Source organism: Callospermophilus lateralis, chromosome 6 (genome assembly GCF_048772815.1).
Source record: "Callospermophilus lateralis isolate mCalLat2 chromosome 6, mCalLat2.hap1, whole genome shotgun sequence".
Taxonomy (NCBI): Eukaryota; Metazoa; Chordata; class Mammalia; order Rodentia; family Sciuridae; genus Callospermophilus; species Callospermophilus lateralis.
Genome location: NC_135310.1, coordinates 135,902,166 through 135,912,013, shown reverse-complemented (window position 1 = coordinate 135,912,013; position 9,848 = coordinate 135,902,166). Strand labels below are relative to the sequence as shown.

Below are 9,848 nucleotides of genomic sequence, written 5' to 3'. Positions count from 1 at the left end.
CCCTTTTTATCCTTATTCCTTTCTTTGTATTTCCACTAATATCATTCTTGATTTATTTGGGCTACTGCAGGTTGATCTAAAAATTTACCTGCTTACAATTCTCATGTATTAATCTGCTTTGCCATTATGGGCAAGCCTACTTATTTAAAAACAGATAATGCCCCTGCATATATACCCTGTGCTTTTGCACAATTTTCTACTCATTGGAATATAATTTTAACCCATTGAATTACTTGTACTCAATCCTTGCTTGAACAAGCACATTGTATCCTTATGACATGCCATTTAATTAAAAAATAAAAAGGGGGACAGAACACACAGTAGAATACAATTCTTAATTTTATGAAAATGGGCATCAAATAAAGGATATAAGGGACAATGAGGATCAAGTAAACATAAGTGGTGGTTTATAATTCCTAAAAGTTTACCTTGGAACTGGAAATTTCTTATATTTGAAATCTCCTGTGTACATGACAGTTATGTTTTCATGTTTACACTTAATATGCTCTGGTTATTCTAATTTATGGAAAAATGAGCTGATTTTTATTATCATCAATGCCAAACAAGGCTTCAAATCAATTAAAATCTTTCATTAAGCATAAAGTTACTTTCACATATGCTACAACCATAATAAGTACATTTCTTTGTAAATGCATATAGTTTGCATTTTAAAATATCCCTGACTACAAGATTTTGTATACAATACTTACATTGTTGGTTATGTAATAGTAAATTATTCAAGTTAAGTTACACTACCTAGAATACAGTAAAATGAAAATAATTTACTCTTAAGATTCTTTTTTAAGTCATCTTTATTTACAAAACACTATCCTAAGAATTATAATTCCATTAAACATCAACTGGAGCAAAAGTATAATCACTTCCTTAAGTAAAAGCACATACTTAAAGTAAAAATGAGAGATAAGTCAAATTACTTTTGAAGAGAGATCAGAAATATCAGTTTTTTTAATTGTGGTTCTGGATGTTCAATAGCAGTCTCATTTGAAGGTGCAATCAACTCTGAAGGAAGTTCACTTCTACTTTCAGAATGTAGAGGTGGGAGAGGAATATAGCTCTTTGGGTAAGATAATGAGAAAAACACCTCAGTGAGTAGACATTTCCCAATGGAAATGGAGGCAATGGTGGGCCTTCCTGGTGGAAAACAATCTCCAGATGCTCCATACATGTTTCCTGGAGGAAATTGAAGGGGAAAAAAAAGGTCCTCTTCTCAAGAACCACCTCTTTGGGTCCACTGGAAACAATGCACTTCTGACTGAAGGGAAAGATGAAGAAACAAATCTAGAGCCAGTTGCTTGGTTTTCAGCAGGGAGAGATGAATCAGGCACATTAGAATTACCAAGATTGACTTTACTACAATTTTTACTAGATTCCATTTCTGAAGACAGAGGCCCATCCACTTTATCCAAAGAAGGCATATGAAAACTAGTGTGTTCTGTGGTCCAGATAATGTATGATAATTAGAATAATATACATCATGCTTTTTGTATAGGAAGATGTGGATCAGAATATAGTTAGCCTGCTGGAGGGATCATCATCCTACAGGCCTTTTCCCATGAAGGTGACAGGGACCCAGAATTATAAGACACTCTCTGGGGATCAATTAACCCATCATAGCCTGATTTTCTTCTTTCAGTGATAATCTGAGGTCCCCGGGGATTCTCTCAGCCTCTTGAGCCTCTTTCTTCTCCCACTGGCACCGAAGGTGAGAATATAAGTGGACCCTTCTTTTCCAAAAGAGAACCTCTCACCTCAGATGAAGTTGGACCCAATAGTGTGGGACCATTGGGGAATGTTCTCTGGCAAAGGCTGTATTTGAATCATCAAATGCATATGGATCTTTTTCCTAAAAGTTAAATTTAACTTCATTTTTAGTTTTGTGTTTATTGTGGGCATTTTGTTTCCTTATATCTTGAGGTATCTTTCAGCATTCTGAGCTGCCAGCTCATTATGATGTGCTTTTTCTCATAGTACATAATCTACCCCTGATAAGAATGAATGATTCTCTCCATTTCTTTTTCAGGATCTCTGAATTTCTTTGTATAGTTCTCCAGCTGTTCAGTTGTATGGCTGACATTTTCATCCACTTTGGAAAGTTTCTCCTCTTGCTCTACCTGGTAATTTTCCTCTCCTATTAATAACCTTTGGATTTTCATTACATTTTTTGATATATTTCAACTTTACAATAAATTTCTGCTGAAGATTCTGATTCTCTCTTTTAAATAGTGTATTTTTGACTGTGAAGAGGCTTGCTCTGTCTTATGATTTTTAATATTTTCTATGAGACCTTTCTTTACTTCATCTACTTCAGAAAATAAAATAAATATTTTATTTCTTTCTCCTTCTAAGTTGTTAAAGGAGCATTTAACTAAGCACCATGAACCTGTTCCTTCAAAGTTCCTTTTGGCTGGTCATCTAATTTCTGATTTACTCTTCAATATCAATTCCAAGTTACCATCATCTTTTAGGTCTTCTCCAAGCACAGGAGCCCAATCTTTCATATGCACCAAGTGTCCAATCAGAGACCTAATATGATTTCCTTTATTTCTTAGAACTTGTGCAAATACTGTAGAGTTTCTTTAAATGTTATTTTCTGTTTATTAAGGTCATTCACTTTTTTTTCCATACTACAGCTTCTTGTAAAAGTTGTTTTTGACTCTTCTGAAGTTGGAAATTTTATTTGAAAACCTCTTTTATTGCTACCTTAAATCCTTCTTCATTCATTTGATATATTCTCAAGGTTGTTTCACCTTTTGCTATTAGTAACTTGAAGGGTTTAGATTCATATTCTAGGAACTTAATTCTTTTTGATATATCTGCCATCAATTTATCCTGTTGAGAACGTTTAGTTTTCTCTTCTTTCAGCTCTTTTCAAGAAAGAGTATTTCATCCCCAAGTTTAGATTTAGACCTATCCAGGTTTTCATATATTGCCTCCAATTTTTTTGCTTCTATTGACTTCTTCTCCAAAATGGCATCCTCTAAAGATAACTCTAAGTCTTTATACTCTTTTTTAACAAGGCTAACTTTTCCAAGTAGTTGACATTTTTCTTCAATTAGTCCAGAAAGTTTTCAATCAAGCTTTTTTTTTCTCTTCTCACATTACACCTGCTTTTAACACATTGACAACATCTCCACAGAAAAAAGAGAACAGCAAGAAATCCAATAGCTGCATACATCATCAACTCCCAAGGATAACTATAAGGATAAATGCCTGGTTTCATATCTGCAGATGATGATACCAAAGCCCTGTGTGCTCCTTTTAGGATCAGCCCCAAAGAAACCTGAGGGGCATCCCTTGGCCCCTCCATCACGCTAAATCTGCTTTGCCTACTGCTACTGTATCCACAGCCTGCCTAGCCACACCCAAACAGAATGTGGACACTCAGGTCTTTGGTCCGGAACTCGGACATGCACCAGGCAACCGAGCATATCATTGTGAAGCAGTTGTAGGGGTATGGAGGTGGAGCTATAGGCATGGGCATGGGAAGCCACATTCATAGGCTCCCAGGGGCCTAGCACACTCAAGTGCCTGTCAGAGAAGTCTTGGCCCCTTCACTATGCTGTGCATTCTGAAGCATTGCAGGTTCCAGTCTATCCCAATTGAGCCAGAGAGGACTCCTCTCCATGACATCCACCCCTTGATTTAGTTTCAACCATGCCAAGGTTAAGTTTATTATGTACTATTTGATTCAGTTATAAGGTCAAGCAGTTTGATGTAACTAAAATTCTAAATCATTGTAAAATAATTTAAAGAGCTACTACATCATATATTTATATTTGTATCACTTTCTCTTTTATTGTAATGACTCATTCATTTTTCTCCACTCCTGTCCACTCCCTTTTTTTCTTCTTTCCTCCTTTCTCTCTTCTCTACCTTTCCTTTTCTTCCAATGTTGAGAGTTAAATTCCAAGACCTTCTCCATGCTAGGCAACCTCTCTAATACTGAGCTACATCCACAGCCTGTTGACACTTACTATAGAAGTAATCTGATCTATTTCTATAGAAAAACTCTCATGTTAGACTATTTCAAAGGTGAGTTTAAAAGAGTTGCTAACATAGACACAAATACGTTATGACAAGTTGCTTTTAAAAAGTAAAGCATATGTAATATTTCTTAAAAAAAGAAACTTGAAACTTGAGTTGGTTTTCATGTCAGTTTTTCTAGACTACTACTTATTAAAGTCTTCAAAATCATTTTTTCAGATGTTCTTTTGACTTATAGGATGTGAAAACTTCTTAGTCACTGAGTCATTATAAATATATAGCAAAAAGTAGGATAAGATATGACTCTTTGAAATGGCTTTAGATCCTGAAGGTGAATTTTGTTGTTGTTAAGATTATAAAAGCTATCTAACATATTGTTTTTTTCCTGATTATGCTTGAATTGTTGATGAGCCAAATCTAATGTTTGAAGGAAAGCATTCACTAGTAGTTTTTGGTTTCCTAAATGTCTCTAAATTTTAAAGGCATTATGCCACCTTGTATGATTAGACCATTTCTATGGCCAGAGTTCGATCAAAGTAAACTAAAACACTTTCAAGTTCTATAGGGCATGAAAGTTTAGAAACTTTTTAACAAATGTAATTATGTGAGGTTACAAATATGTTAATTACATTGTGGTGAATATTTCACAATGTACATACATGTATCAGAATCAAATTTTCAGCTGGGCATGGTTTCACACACGTGTAATACTAGTAGCCACTTAAGAGGCTAAGGCAGGAATACCACAAGTTCAAGGCCAGCCTCAGCAATTTAGTGAGAACCTGTCTCAAAAAAAAAAAAAAAAAAAAAAAGAACTTGGGCCCTTCCAGATCATTGATCTGCAACACCATGTGCTGCTGCTGTCTGCCACCTCAAGACTCAGTAGGCCTCACTGGATGCCAGCACCATGCTTTAACTTCCAGCGCCATGAGCTAAATAAAATGTCTTTTCTCTATAATTTACCCAGGGTGATATTCAACTACAGCAACAAAAATTATACTAAGTTTCAGAGGCATTACTGCTCAAGGCACACAACTAAAAAGCAACACTTTTGGGACTCAAATCAATTATCTTCATTTTTGTACAATATAGAAGCACACAAAAACCAGGCTGCAGATTCCTCTTTACTTGCCAAAGCTGTTTCTGTTTGGGTGTAAAAGACACTAAATAAATCACTAGCTTGTCTGCATCTACAAGGTACTTACTTTCAAGTGAACTTGCTGAGAATTGTCCTAATCTGAACATGAGGGTCAATAACACTATCATCATCATCATCATCATCATCATCATCATCATCATCACTATTACAGAGTTATTCCCATTATTAAAGGGACAAAAAGAACAGACATCAAATGCTGTTCCGTTCCTTTCCACACTCCATTTCCCATTTCTTAGTAGAAAGAAAAAAACCACACCCAGCTAAAAACATTGAGTCCTGGTCAATTACCTTTGACTTTCCACTCTGTGACATGGGCACCTGGTCTTTAAATGTGAGAAAGTTTTGCACCATTCGTGTCATCATTCCCCAGATCACCAGAGATGATTATGACAGGTGCAGTACCTCACTTGCCTCCTGAATATTCCCAGAGTTCAGGAACAGCTATTTGTACACTTTCCCAAAACTTGTAATATAATTTCCTACCAATATTCTAGCACAATATTTTTTTTTGGTAAGATACAAGCATTGTGTTGTAGAAAATCAGTAGCATCTTATAATTAGAAACTGGTGAACTGAGTGTGGTTGTGCATGCCTGTAATCCCAGTGGCTCAGGATGCTGAGAATAAAAGGATCATGAGTTCAAAGACAGCTTCAGCAAAAAGCGAGGTGCTGAGCAACTCAATGAGAAGCTGTCACTAAATAAAATACAAACTAGGGCTAAGGATGTGTCTCAGTGGTCAAGTGCCCTTGAGTTCAATCCCTGATGTCCCCACCACCACCAAATAAAAAGATTAATGTTTCCTTTCTGACACATTATCCTAGGAAATTGGGAATCTTTATTCCAGAGAATCTACTGTGTATAATTTATTAACTGAGGCATGTCAATTTGCTAGACAAAAGGATTCACCATCATTGTCCCATAAGGAGTTTGAAGGAGACATCATAAAACTCAAGAAGAAATGGTATGGGCATCCAGAAAGTCTGAAAAATGATTCTTATGAGTTCCAGCAGCATCCATGGATCAAATACAACCAGTAAACACTTTCATGATTTAAATGATTGCTACAGTGCAAAAAAACTATTGTTCTTGGTAAACATCACTAAACCACCCCAGGGGTCCTCCAGGACACCCCACAAAACATTCAGACCACCCAACCTCCAGAACTGTGGCTGGAAGCAACTCTGATTCACTGGTACTTATACCACAGCAGTTGTAAAATATTTTGAATATCACTCCTGGGTATCATCAAAACTGCTTCTTAAATAAGAATCTTTCTCCCCCCTAAAATTTTAGGCACTTTTCCCTTGAGCTATTTGACAGTGTTTTCTTCCTAAAATATACTATCAGGTTAAAGTAAGTTCCAGCTCCATGAAATTCATCTCTTTTCTGTAGTAGGTTTTCATCAAATTATGTATGTTAAAATTTAATTTAGAATTCATACACAGCCTAATTAAAATTCTAAGCTGTGACACTACAATTTTTTAAACTATAGAGATACCGGATTTTCTTGTGGATGGTGCAAAACTATATGTTATAACACAATTAATCACACATTTCTTTGGAACCATGTATTATTAATGTCTTTATTCATCCCAACTAGAATAACAATTCAAACATAAAAGCTATACAGAGATCATTAATGACAAAGAAAAATTTTGGTTCTATTCCTGAAAATACTTGAGTTTATAAAACTACACAACAGTGTAGCAGTTAGAATGCCCCTAAAAAATTATAGAGAAGACCCAAAAAAAGTGACCATTTATTCTCCTGCTTAACTTTAAATGGTATGAATTGGTTACAAATGGGAATTATCCAGTCAGTAAGAGCTTGTCACATGAAAAATAATTAAAATCGGCATATAGATTTTAGAAGGAAAATATCTGCATTTGAAGACAAAAATAAAAGTCTTAATTTAAAAAAAAATGATTAGCTATGGGCAAATTTACAATTCACTAAAGGCATATCACCGTGATTTCATTATCTAAAGTATGTAACAGTGCCATGAAATTTTACTCGCCAAACAACATCTTAGAACATAGTCACACACTTCAACATATTTGACAATAAATAATGGTCAATAACAAAGAGGCATGAACAAAACAACTGGTCAAAAGAGGAAGAGTCAGAACTCTGAAGACATAGGGAGACACACAGATGCTCATGAACTCAACAGGCAGCCACACAGATTACATTGTGCTTATTTCAAGTTCAAGATATAATGAGGTGCTAGGTAAAGCAAAAGGTCAACCCTAAGGGAGTCACAAATGAATGTAATTCACTTATCTCCACAAACACGATTTCCAATACCTGTAAGATCCACCATCTCCCAGCAGCTGAGCAAACTAAAATACTCCAGTCTAAAGTGTACTTGCCCCTTCCAACTTTTCCATCATGTTAGCCAGCATCTCTTGCAGGGTCCACAACAAGAGGGACTGCTCCAGCCCAAAGGTGTTGATGGACAGATCCTGGGGGACATTCTGCAAGAAAAGAGGGAGAGGTGTGAATATGTCACTAGTGTCAAGCATTCAGGCCTCATCTATCTTGTTGTCTATTCTTCAGCTGCTTCATAGTAAGAGTGAATGTCCTTGCTACCCCTGCACGGTAAGCTGCCCATCACCATAAGACACTGTCATTACTGCACTTGTTTTATACATTATTAAACTCAGGGTAAGAAGTGTTGCCATGCCTTGACTGTGTATCCTGACATGCACTGCATTAGAGCTTTGATGTAGTTCCTATGGTTCCCTGAGACAGGGACAATTACTACCACTAGAGAAAAAGAAACCAGAAAAATTAGGTCACTTTTTCAAAGTCATACAGTCATAAAATATTCAAGCCAGGATAGAAATTTGGACTATTCCATCTCTCATGTATTGGTTTCTAATCCAACAAGCATTCTGTTGATTTAAAAAATAACATTTAAGGCTGCTTAAGTGGGAATAAATGGCACTGTATAATGTGTCTGTGCAGAGAGTGGGGAAGCAGAGAGGAGTCTCCAGGGGCCACTGCACCTGCATCAGAGAATTAGGTAGCAGCACGCAAGGCTGAGCGGAATCTACATTGGCCATGACCACAACTGTGGGGACCAAGAACAAGGAGGAGTAGTCAAGGTGTAAGAGCAAAATCTGAAATGGATGTTACATGAATCATTTTAAGAGCTACACACAACTATGAATATTTCTAAGACCTTTTCTCATTAAAGTACATCAAGATGAATGAATCTGCCTCCTTGGATCTTTTAGAGTGTCCTTAGTGCTTCTGCAAAAGTCTTGCCTTGCCACCACATGGTTTGCAAAGCATTATTGCTGGGATTGTAGGTTCCCTCAGTTGTCCCAAGTGGAGAACTCTTGTTGGCTCCTGAGATGAGCTTCCAGGTAACATCCTGCTGGTCATGCTTCTGGATAGCATCAAGCAGAGGTTGTGGTAACTTAGCCAGTGGAGTAATTGGGACCAACTGCACAAATGCATTAAAATTTCAGGGCACCACTATTTCTAATATAGTGCAAAGACCTGTAGAGCTCCCAGTGTGGATGGCAGACTCAGGTGCAAGCCTGAAAGTCCTAGTGAGGGGTATAGTTGTTATGATGTCCTAAATCATTACACTACTGTGAAGAAAAAGAACCTGGAGACTTTAAATTCAGCAAATGTGACATCATAATTTTTTTACCTCACCTGATAAAAGCAGGCTCCACAGAGTAAGTCAATGTGATCCATGGCTTTTTCCCAACCAACATAGTGCAGATTATTAAAAAATTGCCTCAGCCCCCACCCCAGTGCAAAGCATTTTATGACTTTGAAGAGAAAGACAAGGAAGCACATAATGACCATCTTCCATTTGTTAAGGAAGATGTTTTGACTGTGATCCAAAGAGTGGATGTAAGCTGTGCTGAAGGAATGCTACCAGACAAAATAGGAATATTTCTGATTTTCTACATTGAATTAACTTGACCGCTGAGCAGCTGACAGAATGGTGTAAGCCTCCCATGCCAGGAGTTGATGCTGAAACATGTACCTCAGCAGCAGCCCAGAGCATCACTGCCCCAAAGCACTCCTGACACCAAGAAGAACACAAAAAAACAGCACTACTTCACTTTCTTCCTCATGGCATGCAAGTCCTTTTATGCATACAAGATCTGCCACTCCATGGAGTTCAGCCCTCCTGTCCCCATCAGCTCCAGCAACCCGCAGCTGCCACAAGGTTCAGAGAAATTTCTGGGCTTTCCTTCAGTGCCTTTTCTCAGATTCATGTGAGTACTGCTGTATTCATTGTATGCCGACACCCAAGCAGCCCAGTGACACCTGGCCCTTCATTCATTTTCCTGTTGGATATCCGCTCTCCAGGTGCCTATGAAACTATGATGTATAACTAAAGTAATCCCAAAATACTAGAAATTTTTTACCAATTACATCCTAACAAGTCCATAACCCTTTTATCTATCAGATCAATGTTGATTCATGAATGAAAACTAACAAGCCATTGTGACTGTGCTGCATTCTTGCAGGTTTCCTTTCTCTATTTTAAAGATGACACTAGCACAAATTCCTTAAATTTTAATTCATGGACAGAAGCCTATGTCTTGTGCATTGTGTATGTGCCAGTGTCTGAGGTGTGAGATTGTATATATGGAAAGAAAAGCCCTCTGGCTAACATGGGAGCTGAAACAAAGGGCAGTAAGAGCTATT

General features: G+C 37.2%; 2 pseudogenes; one reads left to right on the top strand and one right to left on the bottom strand.

Annotated features, from left to right (window-relative positions):
• Positions 1-931: 931 nt before the first annotated feature.
• LOC143402175 (melanoma inhibitory activity protein 2 pseudogene) lies at positions 932-3,083 on the bottom strand (annotated as a pseudogene).
• Positions 3,084-8,762: 5,679 nt separating this feature from the next.
• LOC143402174 (E3 ubiquitin-protein ligase SH3RF1 pseudogene) lies at positions 8,763-9,535 on the top strand (annotated as a pseudogene).
• The last annotated feature ends 313 nt before the right edge of the window (positions 9,536-9,848 follow it).